Source organism: Xiphophorus couchianus, chromosome 1 (genome assembly GCF_001444195.1).
Source record: "Xiphophorus couchianus chromosome 1, X_couchianus-1.0, whole genome shotgun sequence".
NCBI classification, from domain to species: Eukaryota; Metazoa; Chordata; class Actinopteri; order Cyprinodontiformes; family Poeciliidae; genus Xiphophorus; species Xiphophorus couchianus.
In genome coordinates, this window is record NC_040228.1 from 3229293 (window position 1) to 3250148 (window position 20856).

A 20856-nucleotide genomic window follows, 5' to 3' on the forward strand; every position below is an offset into this window, starting at 1 on the left:
GATTATAGGTGTTTTACAGGAATGGCAAAGCTTTTATTTTTCATTATATAAATCATTCCCATGTCCTTTTTCAGCTTGTGAATCACCTGTTAACTACGACTCTGTGCACACCAACTAATTAATTACTTCCAAATCAAACCAAATGAGATAAAATATAACAGACCTACCATTTTATTATCATCTGGCCTCCTGGTAACATGAGAACAGAATAATTTCTTCATATACAAAATGAATGATAACTTACTATAAAGGTTAAAGTGGACAGCATTAAACGATAAATCATTAACACTTTCTTTCTGTCCCATAAAGCAGACATGTTCTGGGAACAATTTTTCTCCTTATAAGTCAATAAAAAAGGCCTGGACAAAAGGTTAGGACAGGGTGATCACCATCCAAAAGCAGCAGAACCTCCATCCTTCCCATTTATCATCCCTGAAGCACACAAAAGATGGCAAAAAAAGAAAAAATACTCATTGTCGCTTAGGGGGAGTTGTTGTTAGTTTCAATTAGCAGAGCCAACATCTGACATTGGGACGCAGGAGTCTCTATTGATTGGCTGACGCTATAGAAATGCATGTGTCAAGGGCAACTGGGGTCAAACTGTAGATCCCACAATAAGAAAAAAAAGATACAAAGAATGACATGCGAGAGGGGAATAAAGACAGGCGGACAAGGCCAATGTAGACAGGGTTCTGAAAAGAAAACAAAGATCCATTTAGACAGAAGGAAGAGGCTATAGTTTAACCTGCTGCAGGAATATTTCATTAAAATCCTTCTGGATCCCGGAGAAAGCAGCAGAGAAGAGTTAAAGCTTGTGTAGAACCGGGAAAGATTGCAGAAGTGTGTTTGAGAGGCTGGCAAGAGGGGCAAACCGGCAGCTGAATAAACAGACTTGATCCAACCACTGTTCAGCTAATGGACCGGCCATCCGCCTAGGAGCATTACACTGGTCTGTTTCTCATATTGCCAGCAACCACTTTAATGTGAAAGCACAACCTCCTTATAACAAGCATGATGCACAACCTGTGAGCAGAGCCTGGTGTGCACCAAGAATAACAAAGAAGAGAATCCCACATGGAGACGGCGCAACCAGCTGCCATCTGTCTGCAAGTAAGGGCATCGTGTAGCCAGGTACAATTATCGGTCTCTATGGCAATGAACTTGGTCTACCTCTAGCCAAATAACTCTTAAATGAAGGTGTTTCCCCCAATATATAACAGTACTAATTTGAAGAAACACAGTCATCCCCATGCTGTTACACTTTGAGGCCAGATTAGTCATTTTTAAGCTTGATAACACAAAGTCACTTGTATGGTTTTTAAGACTTACAGTATATCTGAACTAACAAACTGCTTATGCCTAGTTCACATGGCATGGTTTTTATTCCTATAATCTTAAGGACGTTCCAATTATTGGGATGGCTGTTAAGATAATCTTAAGAGAGATTCCTGTGGTGTGTGGTGTGTTAAGAGTCTTCAGGTCTGTGGCAGCTGTTCCTACTGTCACACAGAGACAGGAATGGTAATGGTTTTCTGTTCTTCCTTAATATTACTTTACATATTAATTAGTGAGTGGTTTAGATTTTTATCTTTAAAATTGTTTCCATTAGTCTGACTCTTTAGTTAACTATTTGCTGTGCACACATTTAGTTAAGTTTATTTGTCAGTTCTTTGTATTTTTTGTTAAACGCAACAAATTAATTTCTTCTTTGGAGTTACCAGTTTCCGCTGGAGCTGCTGCTGAAATCATACATATGAGCTCCAGCTGATGTCCTTATATGGCTGTCAAACTTCCTCAGCGGGTCGTTCCATTTGTTTGCCAGGGGAAGGGGAAATTTGGTCTCTAGTTTAATTTGGTCATTTCTTTAATGTTTCTTCTCTTTGGAAGTTAGTTCAATTCTAATATTTATTTAATTTAAAGATTTAGTAATGTGCTGACCAGCATTTGTTTAAGTTCTTGTGTGTTTAATTACCCCCTTGTGTGTGTGTGTGTGTGTGTGTGTTAGTGGTCTGATCAGCCACTATTTAAGTTCCCCTCATGTCTTGTTTGTTAGGTCAGTTTTGTGCTCGAGTTCATTGTGTTACTACCTGAGTTGTAGTTTGTTTTGTTGACCTCAGTGTTGGGCCCAATTTATAATTTTTTTATTATTTTTGGACTTTTTGTAATAAATTGAGAATATATTTTGAAATTTCTTTAATGTCTCTCTGGCTGGCCTATGCAAAACATTCACAAGGTCCATTCGCTGACCTAAAATCGGGGCTATTCAACATGTCGGATTGTCTTGACCTCAACACTACCAGGTCACACTAGCAACAATTGACTTTGTTGTGGAAATTGTTAGCGCAGCAAAACACATAGATCAAAATACGCTAGACTCTGAATTGAACAGTCAAAGCGACAGCTCTTGGGTCATTACTTCTATTTATAAAGCTTAGCATCCTCCACAGCTAGCGCAGCTACAAGGTGGCGGTAATGCACGAAGTAGCCTTACAACCTGATAATGGATGCTATGCTCAGCACCATCATAAGGAATGAGCTAGACTTGTAATGCCAAAAAATAAAAAAAATAAAAACATCAAGCATTCGATAACGTCAAGGCACAGAAATATTAATTACTAGAAATATTAGCCTAGAAGTGAACAGTAGGATAAGAAGTTATGTTGTGAGATGGAAGACTTGTGACAAATAGACCTGTTTGCCAATCTTCATCATTGCCATATGGACACAGCCATATGGTCAATAAAACTGTATTTAACTTTGTGTCCCTAAATCCTAAAAATGGTTGCTAATATTAATCCTATCATCATACTTCAGAAGATGCAGTTCCGCACTGATAATTAACCAGAATTTTCTCTCTCTTCAATTTCTCCCATCTGATTGTTTTTTCCTCAGAATATCTGCAACTTTTCATCATAGTTTTTTTTGTTGTCTTTCTGCTAAGCTCTTCTTTCTGTTTTTGATCTAATACTTTACAGGGGGGCTCAGGTCTGAGCTGCAGGTGTCCCCATTGATGGATGAGGATGCACATTACAGGAAGGATAATTTGTCATATGATCTGTTTTTCAGGGGAATCCTACAGAGTGCTAACCTGACACACCAGATGGTGTGTTACACAGAGCAGTCTGGAAAGTCCTCAGCAGACATCATTTATCAGAGAGCAGGCATGTTGCTCAATCAACTGCTAAGTCATTTTTGAAACAAAGTCCCTATTATAAGGATACTTCAACTACTCAAGTCAATGGGCCAAAGGAATCAGCCACTCAGTGACTGCTAAGCACCTAAACCCTGCTTATAAATACCTTTATTTGTAAATGGCTGGTCTGAAGGTTTCTGGTTATGCTACAAAGTGATAGTTGGAGCCCTGTAGTGTTGTGACATTACCCAATTTTCCTGGTCAAGAATTTATACATAGACAAGTTTATTTACTTTTTTTTCGAACTGTACTGTCTCACAGGCAAAGACTGGTAAAAGAAATTCCACAAATATTCTTACTGGACTTGAGCCCACAAAAAAGTAATTTACAACAAGACTTTCAGCGTTCTAAAAAAACAGTTACATTTTTACTACATTTTTTTCAGGCAGGGTTGTCATGATAGTAAAATTTCTAACTCGATACAGACACCAAGGAAAATACTCAAAGCCTTTTTTGGTGCCACGGCAATATTATTGATGATACGGGTTCTTTCTGGTTAAAAGCAAAAAATATGATTAATTACAAGATGAGAATATTTTAGCTTCCACACCAATAAGTTGCTTACAAAAACAAAAAATTTAAAAGGGTCACTTCCTGTTACACATAAGGGTGGATAAGAAAATGCTAAAAGTGTAATCTTAGTCAGGCATTGTTTTATTTTATTATAACTGCTCATCTAAAGTTTCTCTCAAAAATCAGTCATAGCATTAGCGCAGCTAGCATGAGGTCTCCAACACTAATTTGCATGTCCATCTGCTTCATAGGGATTTCTATTTTGATGCAATGAGCATCTTTGAAGAATTAATTCTCATAGTTTCGATTATGTCAAAATATTAAATATTTAGAATATTTTAGCAAATATTAAATATTTTGACAACTGTGTAGTTTAAATAACTCCAGGGCACTAAATGGGTTTAAATCAATCCTTGCTTAAATATGTTTATAGAAAACAATGCAACTTAAATCTTCTAAAGTAAAGCCATCTTTAATGTTGAATTTAGCATATAAGATCAGTTTTGAAGACCATCTCTGTGATTGTTGGAATGTCGGATTGAACCCAGGAAGAAGACAGAATTAAACTGCCCACCAACTGAATGACAGATTGCAGGTGCTTTGACCCATTAATGAACCCATTACGGTTCCATATTCTGTGTCTGAGACGGGCTTATGAGATTCATTGGTGTCGGAGCTTAATCAGTCTGGAAAATGTGATGACTGGAAAATGACAGGCAAGAAACTTCTGGAAACATATCAGGTAGAGGTGAAAACCAATCTAAAGAATTAAGACTATGATTAAGGCATCGTCCAGTAAGGGATTCTCACAGTATGACAATGATGTTTACAGCTCCTATGTAATATAATTATCGATTACTACACTTGTATCATTCAAATATTTTTTTATTGTTGACTTTGACACAAAGTTGCTGGTAATCTTTGCAGTTTGTAAACTTTGATTCCAAACAGAGTGACGGGAAAGCGTCTTTTAGCAATTAGCTCGATTAGCATTAGTACCTGGAAACAGCAGTCTTTCTGTGTACTTGCTAGAGTGTAGATCCATCATTCCGAGATTTCCAAAAGCCTCTTTAATATTTTACAAACCAGCATATTCCGTAACAGCTAGAGGTTCAACACAATAAAACAGAGGAAGTTTAGCCATCCTGTTACGTGCCTAAGGTTGAGAATTGCCTGAACAAAGAGCCAAAATGTCTTGTAGAAAATGTTTTTCTTTCACAAACCTTTTTAAACCTCTTGCACTTACTCTGACTTCATTTTAAATAACTCACTGTGACTGAAAATGGCAATCATTTGTCATTAAACCTAGTAAAAAAAAAACCTGATCCGCAAGAGGGCAGAAAAGTTCGCAAAGAAGCAGAGAGGTTTACTAGAACAGATTTGATGTGTGCAGAGAAAAAAATTGCATCCTAGTAGAAAATGTGATGGAGAACAGAAAATATTTGAAAGAGAGCAGAAGTTTTGAGATTGAAAACTTTAGTTCTCATCTTATGGCGGTAAAATTCCCCCCATGAAACGCTTGAAGTAACTTTTCAGAAGTAGTATATGAAGAGATTTCTGTCTGCAGGTCAGTTATACACAAATGAATTCATCATGTTCTAATTTAAAAATTTATCTCTGCAAAAGCAGAACTAAATCAGTTAGTTTTAAGAAATACTACTTGCTTATTTTGAGAAACAAAAGATTTTAAAAGTGATTTCCAAGTGATAAAAATGACAACTTTTATCACTTGTGGAAATTACATGATAGCATTTGTAACTGTACACTGTTTTAATTTGCTACTAGTTCAGTTTCATATTCTGTATATGAATACAGCCGAGTATGTTTCTGATTTCCAGGCTGAAACCACCAACCACAATACATCAATCAATCAATCAAATTTTATTTGTATAGCACATTTCAGCAGCAAGGAATTTCAAAGTGCTTTACATCATATCAAACACAGAAACACAAAGCAATATATAATCAAGCATTAAGTCAAGTTCCATCAATAAATTTGTAATTGATTACATTTCAAATACAATTCTAAACAGGTGGGTTTTTAGTTGAGATTTAAAGGAAGTCAGTGTTTCAGCTGTTTTACAGTTTTCTGGAAGTTTGTTCCAAATTTGTGGTGCATAGATGCTGAAAGCTGCTTCTCCTCGTTTGGTTCTGGGGATGCAGAGCAGAACCAGAACCGGAAGACCTGAGAAGTCTGGAAGGTTGATACAATAAAAGCAGATCTTTAATGTATTGTGGTGCTAAGCCGTTCAGTGATTTGTAAACTAACAACAGTATTTTAAAGTCTATTCTTTGAGCTACAGGGAGCCAGTGGAGGGACTTTAAAACTGGTGTTATGGTCTCTATCTTCCTGGTTTTAGTGAGAATGCGAGCAGCAGCATTCTGGATCAGCTGCAGCTGTTTGATTGATTTGTTGGACAGACCTGTGAAGACGCTGTTACAATAATCAATACGACTGAAGATGAACGCATGGATGAGTTTCTGTAGATCTGGCTGAGACATTAGTCCTTTAATCCTGGAAATGTTCTTCAGGTGATAGAAGGCCGACTTTGTAACTGTCTTTATGTGGCTCTGGAGGTTCAGGTCAGAGTCCATCACTACTCCCAGGTTTCGGGCTGATCGCTGGTTTTCAGTTGTAATAACTGAAGCTGTGCATTGACTCTAGATCTATAACTCTAGATCGTTCCTCTTTAGGTCCAAAAATAATAACTTCAGTTTTGTTTCTGTTCAGCTGGAGAAAGTTTTGGCACATCCACACATTTATCTGTTCTAAGCATCTGTTCAGTGATTGGATGGACTCTGAGTCACCTGGTGACATTGTAATGTAGAGCATAGTTATGGTAGCTAATATAGTTATGGTAGCTAATATTATTTCCTGTTATAACCTGAGCTAGTGGGAGCATATAAATATTGAATAAAAGGGGTCGTAGGATTGAACCTTGGGGTACCCCACATGTGACCTCTGACCTCTTTGATGAAAAGTTTTCAATTGAAATAAAGAAATCCCTGTTCTTTATGTAGGATTCAAACCAGTTAAGCACTGGACCGGAGAGTCCGACCCAACTCTCCAGTCGATTCAGTAATATGTCATGGTCAACAGTGTCAAAAGCTGCACTGAGCTCCAACAGAACAAGCACTGTGGTTCTGCCACAGTCCATATTTATATGGATGTCATTGAACACTTTTGACATGCTACTAGCACAGATGTGATGCTAGTAGCATGTAGCTATTCCAGCACATGCTACATATGTGCTAGTACATATGTAGCATGTGCTGGAATAGCTACATATTTTTACTGCTGGTGCAGTAAAACCTAAGGGGTCTCCATAGATTTGGTGGTAAAAATCTATGCCCTGACACACTGTTCCCGTTATGCTAGATTTGTTCTTTTGTTTTACCTAAAAAAAACTCTTGATCCATAAATTCTTCATTTTGTTAAGCTGGGGGCAATGACTACTTAATCAAATGCATATTTCATTAGCATGGGAGGAAATTGTTGTTGATCAGTAATAATTAATTCACTTTTACTCAACCTCCTGCTGAGTTATGAGGCTTTCAAGAGATTTCACAAAACCCATCTATGTCTTACTAACAAGGGCGGACGAAAAGAACCACCAGCTTTGGTTTTTGTCTGCATGTATGTGATTGGTGTGAGGTATGCAGAGATTTTGCCTGCCCCTTTGGTCTCACCACAGACCTGTACAAGTACTGGCTAGAAGGAAGGTCAACCCCCAGGATCTGCCCTGCAGACCTGATGGTTTGTTGCCGTTTGGACCTGTCCTGATTTGTGGACATGTACAGACCCGGATTAGCTAATCAGGAGAATTGGGCTATTACCCGGGAGGCCGGTCTGATGTTTTGTCTGAAGGGTTGGTTTCCTGGTTTAACAGAACAGTGCTCTATTATAGATCTAATGTTTAAGATTATAATTACATAATGTTAATAATTACATCATGTTAATAAATAATAATAATAAGAGTTATTATTATTATTTTATTATAATAATAATTATTATTGTTGTTATTTTTATTATTATTATTATTGTAGTCTCAGTTTCCAGTTCTTACCAGACAGGAGTTGGATCCGTAACATTCTTCTGCCCCAGTGGACCATTTGCTTCACGGTTTGATGTTTTGTACATAGAGAGATGGTTTCCATCTACTGACTGCCTGTTCTCCTCTGACCTCATCTAGGAAATGTTAGTCAATACCCTTGTTTATTCCAAAGCCATATTTGCATACATATAACTAAATACTACATGAACATTATTAATTCAGCTTAACAACATGTATTGGTTTGTCATATTAATAAGCAACCATGCTTTCCTTGCGGTTAACTGCCAACCAGATGCTGACTTTTGCCACGATTGAACAGGTCAAACAAACAGACTAAATGATTTCCTCTTTTTTTCTCCAGCAGCTGCTGCTCTTGGAGCAAGCAGACACAAATATGTTGCTTCTCAGCTGTAATCCACCCAAGGGCCAAGGTCCTTTACTGAATTATTCTGTTCTGCTCGTCTCCTCATCTAATAAAGCACTGAATGAGCAGCCAGTCAAAGGCAATGGAAGGGACTGGCATCTGTCAGATCTCGTGAGCCAGACAACAGTCATTTAAAGCCCCTTTTCAGGTTAAACTTCCAGGTGAATCTCACACAGCTTCCTGGGGAATTGCTGGCTTTGGTCAGCTTAAGAGGAACAAGTCAACATTGTGCTAATTGAAATGCAGAGAGAATAAAGAATATGGATTACAGAACAATCAAGTTCTTCTACTTCCTATACATATGGAACAAAGTATTTATAATTAAGGATCAGCTTAAGTTCTGTCAGACATTTTTGCTCAATTGTGCTTCATTTTTGTTCCTCCCTTCTGGATTTTCAAAGCTGAGAATCCAAAGCGTACAGAACTTAACAGATGAATTTGGCTGAATTTATTAGGCCACTGACAACCAAGGTCCAGACCAGGAAGTAGTTGAAGTTTAACACACCCCTCTGGAGCTTCTGCAGTGTTTACCCACCAATTACTACATTGAGACAGAGTCTTGCTCATGGACCTAAATGGATTAGGAGAAAAGAAAATGAAGAAAAGAGAGAAGAAAGGAAAAAAAATAAAAGGGAAACAAAACTGTAAAGGAGGACAAATAAAATTTCAAAGCATTTGGTAGCCACACTGGAACATCCACAATGCTTCACTACTTCTTCCCAACCCATATGCACTGACTGATGGCACTTTTTAAATTTCGTTGTTCTTGTGACAATGACAATAAAGATTTATCTTATCCATCTTAAACGATGGCACACTCAGCTTTCAAATGGAGATTAAAATATTCAAGAATTGTACCAAAATTTCCCTCCTGCTGGTTGTTGCTGCTCTCATTCACAGAACTAGTTGTGGTTAGTGCATGAAAATTGTGTGAGCAGCAGCAAATAATGAGTGAAAATGCTAACCACTCTATAGAAAATAATGGAGCTTTGGCAAACAAAGGAAGTAGTTTTTCCCAATAAGGCACCCTAATTACAGTAAAGAATTATGGCTTTGTGTTTCATTCGCCACTATTATTTCTTATTCAGTTCACAACCAAATAAAAAACAAATCCTCCCATAAACATGTCCATAATGAATTACTGCTCTCAATTACTAGCTTCTAGATGTTTTAATAGAGCGTGTGCAGTAGAGAGTAACATCCGTCAGACAACATGGCTTTTTGTGAATGCTGCAAAAACTTTCCACATTTTAAATTGGTGTAGAACTCGGCCAGATTTCCTCATGGCTCCCAATTTTCTTCCTTCACATTACTGCAATGGTGACCAAAGCGTGGCCCGAGAGCCATCTGTGGCCCTGGAAATGATTTTGTTCAGCCCCTGACCACAAGTCCAGAAAATGATGGCACTTGATAACGTCAGTGTCTGTTGGTGGCTTCACAATTGTTGACTGTATGATGCGTTTGACGTTTTTATCCTTTCAATGTGTAAAGCACTTTGAACTACCTTGTTGCTGAAATGTTCTATTTGAATAAACTCGATTGATTGGTTGAAGCCAAAAATGGTAATTATATTACATATGTATAGTCAATAAAATAGAAATAAATTCACAACCCAAAATTTTTTGCATTGTTCTGTTTTTCTTTTTATAAGGCAACAGTTATATTTTAGATCATTAATGATATTCTGATTTCATTAAACATGTATTTATTGTGGAGCAACTTAAAGATAAAAAGACACACTAATGTTTGCCTTTTTAATTTAATTAATTTTTTGGTTGTGGTTCTATAACTAATAATTAGTATCTAGCAAAAGGTCTTGAAAGAGCTAACTAACCAAGCACAGGGAACAAAGTAAATTTAAAAAAAAAAGAAAATCAAAAATATTAATTCATACATGAGCGCTCAGGATAACTTCCATAGTTATCACTTTGCTGCTAATGCACAGAACTTTCTGCATGAAGCAACAAAAGGTCGTTATTTTCTATTGCATAGTTTCCAGGACAATAAACTGATACTTATATGAAATTAAATAATTGCGTATGAAATGGAATTAGAAAAGGACAAAATGAAATTGTCCTACGTGGAGATACGATTTGAGAAAGGGGCAAATTCATTTCCCACCATTTCTCTTGGATAGACTAAAGCCGTGGTGTAAAAATCTTTTTGCACTGGAGGAGGAGTGCGGCAAATGTCACAATCTGACAGCGGGAAAACAGGGGGCAGGTTGTCCTGTCAGACCATCAGTTCCCGAAACCACACACACAAAAAAACATCTAAGAGCATGTGGGGTCAGTGACCCTGTCAGACTGTGCACAGAGTAAAATGCTTACGTGCCCAAATGACCCAATCTCTTAAGACCGCAGCAGGATTAATAAAATAAAGGTGTACAAGTTTTAAACTTTTTTGGTTGAATGGTTTCTTTTCCGTTGGTTTAGAAAATGCATTTAGTGTAATCTCCACAACAAGAATGAGAATTGTTTTCTAATATTCTTTCCATCTTTAGCTAAGTTTAATGGGTTGGTGCCCAAGTCTGTTGAGTAAAAAGTTCTGGATGTTTGTGTCCTGACTTGAATAATATCATAATCAAAGTAAAAATAAAAAAAACATGGCTAATAGAAGACAAAATACTTTGTGTTGTATTTTCCAATTAAAAAGATCTCATTCTAAAAACATATAAGAAGTGTTCATCTGTATCAGCTCAATTTCCTGGGGGGTCAAATTTGTACCATTCTTAAACTGCAGTCGGGGTCCACCATAGCCCTAACCCCTGGGCTTTGGAGACCCCTGGACTAAGAGGATTTAACTCATCCAGCATCTAATCTCAACTGACAGCGAAAATCTTATTCACTGTGATAAATCTAAGGATCAGATGAGCATCCTTATAAGCGAGAACCCCTTTAGACAACAGGGAAGCTGACTTAACGAAAGCCTCTCAATCTTACTTTACGTCCATATGCGCAAGTAATCCCAAATCCATTATCTCAACAGACAGTCAAATAAAGCGGTCCAGTTGGGTTGGAATTGATCAATGGGTTCCCAGAATGTTATCTCAACTGCTGTGCAAATGGTATTGATCATTTCTTGACCACTGGTGGTTCCAGTCCTGGTTAGCTGTAGTAATTAACTAGACTATTCTGAAGGAGAAATGAAGAAGCAAATTCAATATGGAGTGTCTCTCCCAGGCTGTGAGGTGATTACATTTCAGAGTAATAATACCAGCTGCCAATAGAACCAAAGCCACACCCTTACAACAAATGTAAGGGGATTTCTTTAAGAAAGGGAATGCTCCACCTGTGAGTCTGTCGGATCGCTAGCATAACTCTCCTGGATCCAGAAGCAACTGTCCAGCGGGGGAGACATGACAACTACACCATGCACACATTGAGGGAAGAGAATTTATATATGAGGTTTGCCAGCAAATGGCTTCACTTGTTTGTGGCCATTCAGCTCTATACAAGGCCAACAAGCAGACATTCAGGCAAAGCATAGATTGTTAGAAGCAAATGGGATAGAAAAGAAATATCCTTTATTGTCCCACAATGAGGAAACTTCAGTGCAACAGCAGCAAAATGACAGGCAATCAAAGCAAGAAGACTGCTAAAATCAATTTGCCTAATGGGAACACGCCAATTTTGAACAAAAACTAATTAATTTGGCACCTTTTTCTGCAAGGTGCCAAATTCCACAACAGAAGTTGTGTTTCCATTGACCATAAAATTGATCAATTGAAATTACAAAAATTAATTTGCTGAATGGAAACAAGGCAGTTTAGGGGGAGAAAGTTAACTTTTTGCGCTAGCATGACTATTTGAAATTAGTGTATTTCTCCAAACTGACATAGAACTACTTTTTGCATCTCACGAGTCATGTGATCAACAACCAGATGTTACTCCTGGTGAAGACCAACAAGATGACAAGAAGTAGGAGGATGATGGCGTGGGACATCTTTTAATAACTTATTCACACATGATTTGAATTGTGTTTAAATCACATGTGATTTAATGGAAACACCAAACTTCTGTTTTTTCTAAGTTAGCAGAATATCGACAAAGTTTGTAATGGAAATGCACCTGTGATGCCAGCGTTGCTTCTTTTAAGTAATGAAATTAGAAAGATATTTTTGAATGCATCACAATTCAGCACTATAATATGATCATTTCATTTCTAATAACATGTCATCCCTGGACAAAAGGACAGGCATCTAAAATGGCTCAGCCTCTTTTTACAACAGAGAAATAAATAAGAAAGGAATCCAGAAAGAGTTTTAAGTAAACAAAATAAATAAATAACCAACTGGACTGATATTTTGTGGTATATTGCAAAAAAAAAAAGAAAACAGTTTAGTTTGACAGCAGAAATACAGATTGGATTAGAAAAATAAAGGTTGGAAGCCTCTGGAATAATTACAAAATTAATAGATTTTTATAATAGTCAAATGCTAAAACAAGACATACACAGTTCCAATTAAAACCATTATAATCCCAACGACAGCAGCATCCCTGCACTGAAATCTCAAACCAGCAGCCATTAGGAAACAGCATTCTATTTAGCAAAAAACAAGATCAGGATTGTAATCCAGTTATATTAACCGCTGCCATCAAATTGCACAAAAAAATGCACAACTTTGCGTTCGAAACACACAGAGGAAAAATGGGTTGAGAGCCTTAGGCAATATAGGAAAGGCCAGCTGAGGGCTTAAGGTTGTTGTGTAGAGGATGGGCTGCAGGCTGGGGCTGGACTCTCTGGGGAGTTTGTGGAAGAGAACAGGGGTTGTGGCTGAAGCCAAGAGCCGGTGACATGACACACACAACCACACACACAACTGTACTAGGACTTAGAGCTGGCCCAGAACAATAAAAACCACACCCTCTGGGTCTCACAAGGTGTTCCATCTTCTGACTCTGTAAGAAGATTACGCTAAAAAAGGATTACATCAAGGAGAATTAAGGTAGCTTGGCTCATGTATGCAAAAAGAGGCTGAATTTTAGTTGGAAATAAAGAAAGTTCATGCAGCACCGGCTAATCTTATCTTCTCATAAGCTCAAACAATTCTGTAAGTAAACCACTATGAGAAAGAAACAAGGGAAGGTGGACAATAACTATAGTAAACATAATAATGAATTCTATAATTTGGGATATTGAAATAATTTGGAGGAAACTAATTATTGACTTGTTTTCACAATTGGGGGAAAGGTTTTACAAATAATGTTTTTGTAAATGAGTAAAATAATTCAACCATTGTTAAGCTAGTGAATTTCTAAGGAGTCTTATTGTAAAAAAAAAAAATATCAGCATTACAATTTAAAATATCTTCCAGTTCCAGTGTTAAGTCTTCTTTAAAACATTTATTGATCTTTGAGAGGGAAAACTTGCATTATTATATCACTATCAATATATTACTGTGTGTCAAAATGATATTATCATTTATCACAATGATTTCTGGGATAATTTTTGTCCAGTGAAATTTGTTACTGTAACAGGCCTGTCGATCAATCAACCTTTAAATCAACTTGCTAAAACCAGAAGTTTGGTCGACACAAATAAATATCCTCCAACAAATACTAAGAAAAATTACATGTAAAAAAAGAAAAACAGCTGTGAGAGGAGCATCTTGAACAGAGTGGAGATGCTATCTGTCTGGTGAGCAAAATGATCTTAGATTAGGCTACACCTCTACATCTACAGGCATATCCTGTGTCTGACATCTGTTTAGGTTATTTTCTTGTCAAACGTCCTGTACTTCTATTGTAAAGTCTGTGTGGTAAATAGGATGAGAGGATGGAGGAGGATTTCCATTTAAGCACAACGAATAGAGGCTTGCTGCTAATGAAAAGGAGTATTTATTAGGCTGCCAATCTGACTGTCCGCCAACTCCCTCAGGGACTTACTGAGGTTGGGGGGTGAGGGGGGATTCGATCTACTCAACAGATAGCAAGCACATCTGAACCAGAGTTCAACTAAATGTACTGTGTTTTCACCAGAGGTTTTATCAATAATAAAAAAGGAAAGGCTCGGTGAGATGGAGGGGAGGAAAATATGAGGTGTGAGGTTAGAGTTTGCACAATGGCTCTCAGTTTCCATTATCTTCCCAGAGATGCCTGTGGCCACAGCGGTGCCCGAGCAAGTGTTCTCCCACACCCCATTACAGCACACACACACACACAGAGGCAAGGAAGAATGTACCATGAGGGACCACCAGCTGTTGCAGCGACCAACATAGAGGAACGCCCCAAAACTCTTCTATCATCAAAATCTGGTGTGCACTTATTTCCCTCTCCGACACAGATTCACCCTCACACTGATTTCATTCATCCTCTGGTATTAATCAATCACTTATTTACAAGATGTGATCCAGACTGACATTCCCGTCCTATTTATTATGATTAGCTCGCGCCCACGGTGCTAAAGTTCCGGCTAAATACACACCTCGCGTCTTCCTACAGAATGTGACACACAGATGTAAAGATTCCTACATTCTGAACCGAAGCCTTTAAAAAAACAATCCGGTTTTATTGATCTCCTTCAATTCCAGTTCTCACGCAGTTATAAGATGAGCTACCCATCTCGCAATACGCTCGACCTTCGACACCTATGAATTGAGGAACCCCCTTCCATGCTGCAAACATGCCCCGCAGTCACTTTTTTTATGATGGGTAGAAAGCAAAAGGAAAGTGGTGGTTTCAGCGGCAGAGCTCTGCCTTTCAGTGACCAGCTGCGTCTGAAGTGGCCTTTCGAACCACTGCTCTTTATGTGTCATGAAAGGTCTGAGCAGAATAAGAGGAAAAGCTAATCGCTTCCTGTGAGCCATTCATTTTAAAACCACTAAAATCCCACCAGTTTGACCACAAAGAAGAGGGATTTCTGCAAAACTGCCTCGAATTGTTTTAGTAGGAATAAGAATTGGCGATTTCAGGCTAGCATTATACCGATGAATTCGCTTGAGACAGGAAGCGGATTTTTTTTTTTAACTCAGTGAAAATACTACAGCTAGGGGAGTTATTAATGCCCATGATGGTAGGCCTGTTGCAGTAAGACAAATCAATTAATCACATGATGAAACAAAACAAATTCCATAATTTCCATTTGCATAATTTATTATTTTTCTCTTTTCTCTCTTTCTACCAAAAGTCTTCAGTCTGGTCCTTTTTTGAAGGACAATTTTGTTTACGGAGACTTCATTATTTATTTATTTGTTGCTCCTGATGGTTTTTTTTAATTTACTTTGGACATTTAAAATGTCTTCCAGTTCCAGTGTAAATGCTCATTAGAATTTGAAATGTATTGATTGTTGAGAATGTGTTCTTGCATTATTATGCCATCACCATTTGTATTACTTGAAAATCAAAACAGCGATATTAATATTTATCGCAATAACTTCTGGAACAATTTATTGTCCAACAAAGTTTTGTGACAGGCATAACCAATGGTAAGTGTTTATGTGTACGGTTAAACCAACTTAAAGCAACGCAAAGTTTAATTTAAAAAAAAAAAAAGTGAAAAAATTTGAGTTGTACCTATGAGTGAACAGAAACGGTCAGTGACTACGAAGTCATAAAATTCAATTGTCTAAAACTATTTTCAGATCGGTGAACAGCACAGTCAACAACATTCTTTGGTGTGGAAGCTTTTACTGTAGGTGAAAAACCCAAGGTTAGCTTTTTCCAGCGTTAGCTAGACATTTTCAGAAGAAAAAGGACATCGGTTTGTTTGTTCCTCTGGGATGTTGACCTGCAGAGTTCAGCAGAAAAAAGTGTAAAAGTATTACAGCAGATTGGCTAGCTATCAAAATCAACATCAACATCTTGGGATCTGATGTTGGAGCATCAGATACCAACTTCAGTGTTGTTACCTAGCTGCAAACTAGCATTGCTGGGGACATTTTGGCTGCACTTGATAAGCAGCAGTACTGTACATCACTTTTTATAGATTTCTCTAAAGCTTCTGACACAATTAACCATAATGTTTTAAAATAGAGGCTTTTAAACAACTTTCACAGAAAGTAGTTGGTTCTCAGACCATCTTGACAACAGATCTCCGTTCATCAGAAACAATGGTCTGTGCTCTGAATTTGTGACCATTTCTAAGGGTGAACCTCGGTTCTATTTTTGGTCACATTTTATATTTTCTAAACACATAAATAACCAGGGCCGCATAATGTGGCTTACACAAATATTCACTTCTATCTTGTTTGAACTGGTCACGAAGCACAGTTGCTTTTAATGTGTTTCAGAATACGTTACTTCAGCTTGTTCTGTATACTTTATAGCAGAATAGTAGAAAAATGTCTGATATTTAGCAACCTTTAAGATGAGACTACATTTGATTCCTGTTGTGGTTTTCCTACACAGGAGGAGCATTTTTTATGTGTTTGATTATGGGACATTTTGTTTGTCTGTGCTTCTGTCCAGTGTCTTAACAAGATGGCAAACTGCAACAACTTGACGCATCACTGTCAGTTATATTCTCGAGTGAGATTGCCTTCCTTGACTACCTGCAGACTTCATTGTTGGTATACTTTCTATTCTTTAATTCTTTGTCTTCATCCAATTCATCTGTGTGAAATGAAAAAAGAAAAGAGCCCTGGGCAATACTTCTTGCCTTCCAATGAACAGTTCTTGCTTTCTGTTCCAAACGTCTGCACCGAGATTGGAAAAAACAAAAAATATATAAATTTGCCCACACAACATACTGTAGAACACACTGCAAAACATCTTGGAGCTTAGCAGTTTGATCTGCCTGAGTGAGTTTGAAGTTAGATTGATGGTTTTAAAGATGGCTCCTTCAAATTGTCAATCTTTTTAATAGGGGCGCGCCGCTAAATTGGCCCCAATTTTCTTAATCTTGGGAGATCGGAAGACAATTTCATACGAAGCCAATATTATCCACTGATCTTATCTACCTCCACAAAGATCTGAAATGTCCCAGTTTGCTATGCTAGCAACTATTCATTCAAAAACAAAAAAAAATCAGTATCAGCTAAAATTGGACAAGGCAGGTCAGGCTTTTTAAAAGACCGATGATCGACCAGAAAACTGTAATCGGTGCACATCTTGTTTTTCTTTCTTATGTAGCATTTTACAAATTGTGTTCCAGGTTATCACTCTTTTTAATTCATCTTTGTGCATGTTATTTATATGTAATGTTTGTAACTGCTTGATGGCGCTGCCCATCTTTGCCAGGTCTCCCTAAAAATATCTTGATCTCAATAGTGATTCCCTGGTTGCATAAAGGCTGAAGAAAAAAAGAAAAAAATCGGACTGTTCAATATCGGGATCAAGAGACTTCAAAGAAATTTAACTGAAGGAAATTTTAATTTTGACATTGGTATTAATGGACTGTTAACAATTGGTACAGGGCAGATAAACAATAAGCAAAGTAGACCTATAGGCCTGGAGTGTGAGAACAATTAAACTTTTGTAAAGAACATTGTTCCTGATAATACCATAAAGGCACACCTCCAGTCATCCCCCACGGTCCAGAGTAGGTAATGTGATATCATTCTTTGGAGCAGAGCCCTCAGTAAGCAGATGGCCGGCTATTGAAAAATGTCTGGAAACAAAGAGCCACATGATTGAGGTTAAAGGCTGGGCCGTCTAAAACCACAAGAATCTTTATGCACGTTTCAAAATAGATGGGAAGTCCTTTATCAAAACGTAAAAAGGAGAACTTCCTACACTTCAGAAGAGTTCAGTTTGCGTCGAGGCATTGGTTCTGCTTTATTCATGTGCCGTTCGTTTCCACTGATTCTGCCAGATTAAATCTGACAGCTGGCACAGAACATGGAGAGAGCTGCAGCCGAACCAACCTCTCCACCTTCCATTTATAGCCATAAAAAAAAGCCAGTCACCCCGAGGAGGAATTCCTGTCTGACACGCGCATTTCTACTGTTCTCTGCTCCCACGAGACAGAGCGCGAGGGAGGGAAAGGTTTTTATCAGCACCGCTCGTGTTTCACCACACCACGGCATGCCGACCATCCAGAAAACTGAGCGCATATTTCACAGCCTGGAAACTTGTGTCCCCTTCAGCTGGTGTTGGCAGACGGTTCTGCTCTTTGATGGAGGCAGCTGCGCCACAGCGGCAGGTGAACGCCTGGCTCCCACAGCTCCCAGACATTCCTGTATCAGCTAACTAAAGAGCGGAGTCTGAGCTCACAGTGTTAACAGTCGAGAGCAAAATAACTGGGATTGGTGAGACACTGATGCACCTGTTTAGCACAACTCAATTCAAACTTCTAATAAAAACAAGGAACATTTCATTGTTTTTCTTTTTTTTCGTTTTCACGTGAACATGTCGGTGTTAAGCTTACCTGTTAGGTGCTAAAGTTGGTGACTCAGCCGTTCATGTTGAGCAGGGGAGCAGCCTCACATCCACGTTTGTTGTCGCAGCTGATGAGACTCAGCTTCCACTTCACTACAGAGCGGCAAAGAGAGGAAATTAAAAAAAAGTGACGTTCGTGGAATTAACTACACTACAGGTAAGAGTTGAAAACCGAATTCCGGTCAGCTTAAAAAAGATGAAAAATATAAAAACGGGTCCAGAGGACGGCAGTGTGAGTGAAAGTAGGTGCTTTCTTCCGTTTCAGGACACTCAGCTCCCTGCGCATCTGAGAGCTTTCAACAGCAGTTAGAGCAGACAGGCGGCTCGCGACAAGACAACACGGAGTCAGACGGGCCGGAGACAGGAAGTGCTCGCGCTCACCTTCAAAATAAAGTAAAAAATGTTAATAATCAGTCCATTTTCTTTACACCTTTGTCCCTAGTGGAGTCAGGAGGGGTGCTGGTGCCTATCTCCAGCCAGACATTTTGGGCGAGAGGCGAAGCACACCCTGGACAGGTGACCATTATTGTTCTAAATAATAAATGTTCTTCAGGCTGTAGTTGTTAATTGGTCTTGCCTTCAATCGATGACAGAACGTATTAGGGTACAGTATTTATATTTTACACATTTAGAATACATATATTTCTGTAATATTTAAATGAGCAGAAATCATGTGTCTTCTATGTTGGTAGTGTGTCTCACAAGTAGAGATGGGTTAGAGGAGGGGTTGCCGAGATGGGAATTTTTAAATAAATCCTTTTAAAATGTATATGATTATGTATCTGTACGTATGTATTTATTTATTAAATCTATAAATATAAAGTGAAATAATTATACATTTTTACAGGGTTCACCAGGGGATGGGCACTCTGGTGCTATTTTTTAAAAAATATTTTAGAATGATGGAATCAGACAGAAAAAAATAAAATAAAATAATTATATATATATATATATATATATATAAAGTTACAAAATAAATTCAGGCAGAAGAAACACTCTTCCCATTTTTCCCCCAAAACCTTTTAAACCAATACTTTGTGTCATTAATTTTTATGTACATCTAGAGACTGAGTTTTTTTGTCATCCTGATTAGAAAAGTAGTTCATGTCAGTCATTGTTTTGAAAACTGAGAAACATACATTTTTAAGTCTTGCCATTACATTTTTGCCATTACATTACATTTAACATCCAGTCAGAACTACCCTTCCCTGCGGTTAGGAAACTCTCCAACCCAGTCTCAAGTCTTTAGTAGCCTCTGCTCTATTAACTTCTTAAAATGAGTTCAGTTATTCATTCTGGAAAATACTTTAAATGTCAAAATAAACTATTTTGTTCATGGCTAGAACTTAATTAACAAGCTGTTTTACACTTTGTGTCAGACAGTTTCAATTAAGGACCAATCGTACACCTCAGGCGCATCTCTTTTGAAAATCCTTTTCAGGAAATATGTCATGCCTCTGCTGGCTTCACACTCTAATCTGTCAACTCCTTTTTGCATGCTGAAGGTTGCCAGTAACACTCAATATTCAGCTGGAAAGCATGGAAGTTATGAGATATCATAAAACCACTTCTGCGATCAAATTTCCCACACTTTAACTTTTTCTTTCACATTTCTCAGCACTTGTAGAAAGAGTTTTATTCCTGCTGGCTGATAGTTCCTACCAATATTTTTGCACTATCATCTAACCTCAATATTTCAAAACAACTTTTAGTGTAGTTACAACTACACTGTTATAATTACACTGTTTTAGATCGATATGTAAACTGATGATGGACCTCAAAACAGATTTAACTCAGTGAAGAGGAGAATGACCCGTTAAAGCCCAGATAAGATTACCCTGCCCTCTGCTGGTTGTTAGGTAGAACTGTTTCTTAAAAAGAAGTCCGTCACCTTCATAAATTATTGGTAATTTTTTTGCCAAATGTTTTTTGTTTTGTTTTGCTTTGCTTTGTTGTTTTCTTTGCCTAAAACATATTTTGGAAAGAAACAGGTGGTGAATTACTTTCAACAAAAACTGACCTACGCCATTATTTTAGGAAGGTGACAATATTTTAAATTGTTCATAGGTGAGATTTATAGTTCCTTTTAATAGCAAGTTAACTGTATATTTGTGAAATAGTTTTCTTTTTTGTTCTAGGCCTTCTGAGAGATGTTTTGTTCTTGAGAAGTAAAAAAGAAGGCTTTGATATCTAAATAAATCTACATTAAGGAAATTAATTTAAAAATGCTTTATTTATCCCAGAGAGAAATAAAATGTCGTAACTCATATCATCCAAGTAACGTCTTGTAAGGATTGATGAGTTATACATCGCAACAACTATCCTTAAATAAAAAAAGTAAGCAAAAATCCT

At 37.7% G+C, this 20856-nt stretch overlaps 1 protein-coding gene across 2 annotated transcripts in view; it reads right to left on the minus strand.

Annotated features, from left to right (window-relative positions):
- Positions 1–18797, minus strand: part of LOC114145782 (plexin-B1-like) — a 75899-nt gene extending 57102 nt beyond the window's left edge. Inside the window, exon 1 of one of the 2 annotated variants that reach the window (XM_028019408.1) lies at positions 18494–18797. The gene's annotated coding sequence lies outside the window, so the exon portion shown is untranslated. The remainder of the gene's footprint in view (positions 1–18493) is intronic. The other variant, XM_028019490.1, reaches the window with a different exon arrangement.
- Between the last annotated feature and the right edge of the window lie 2059 nt (positions 18798–20856).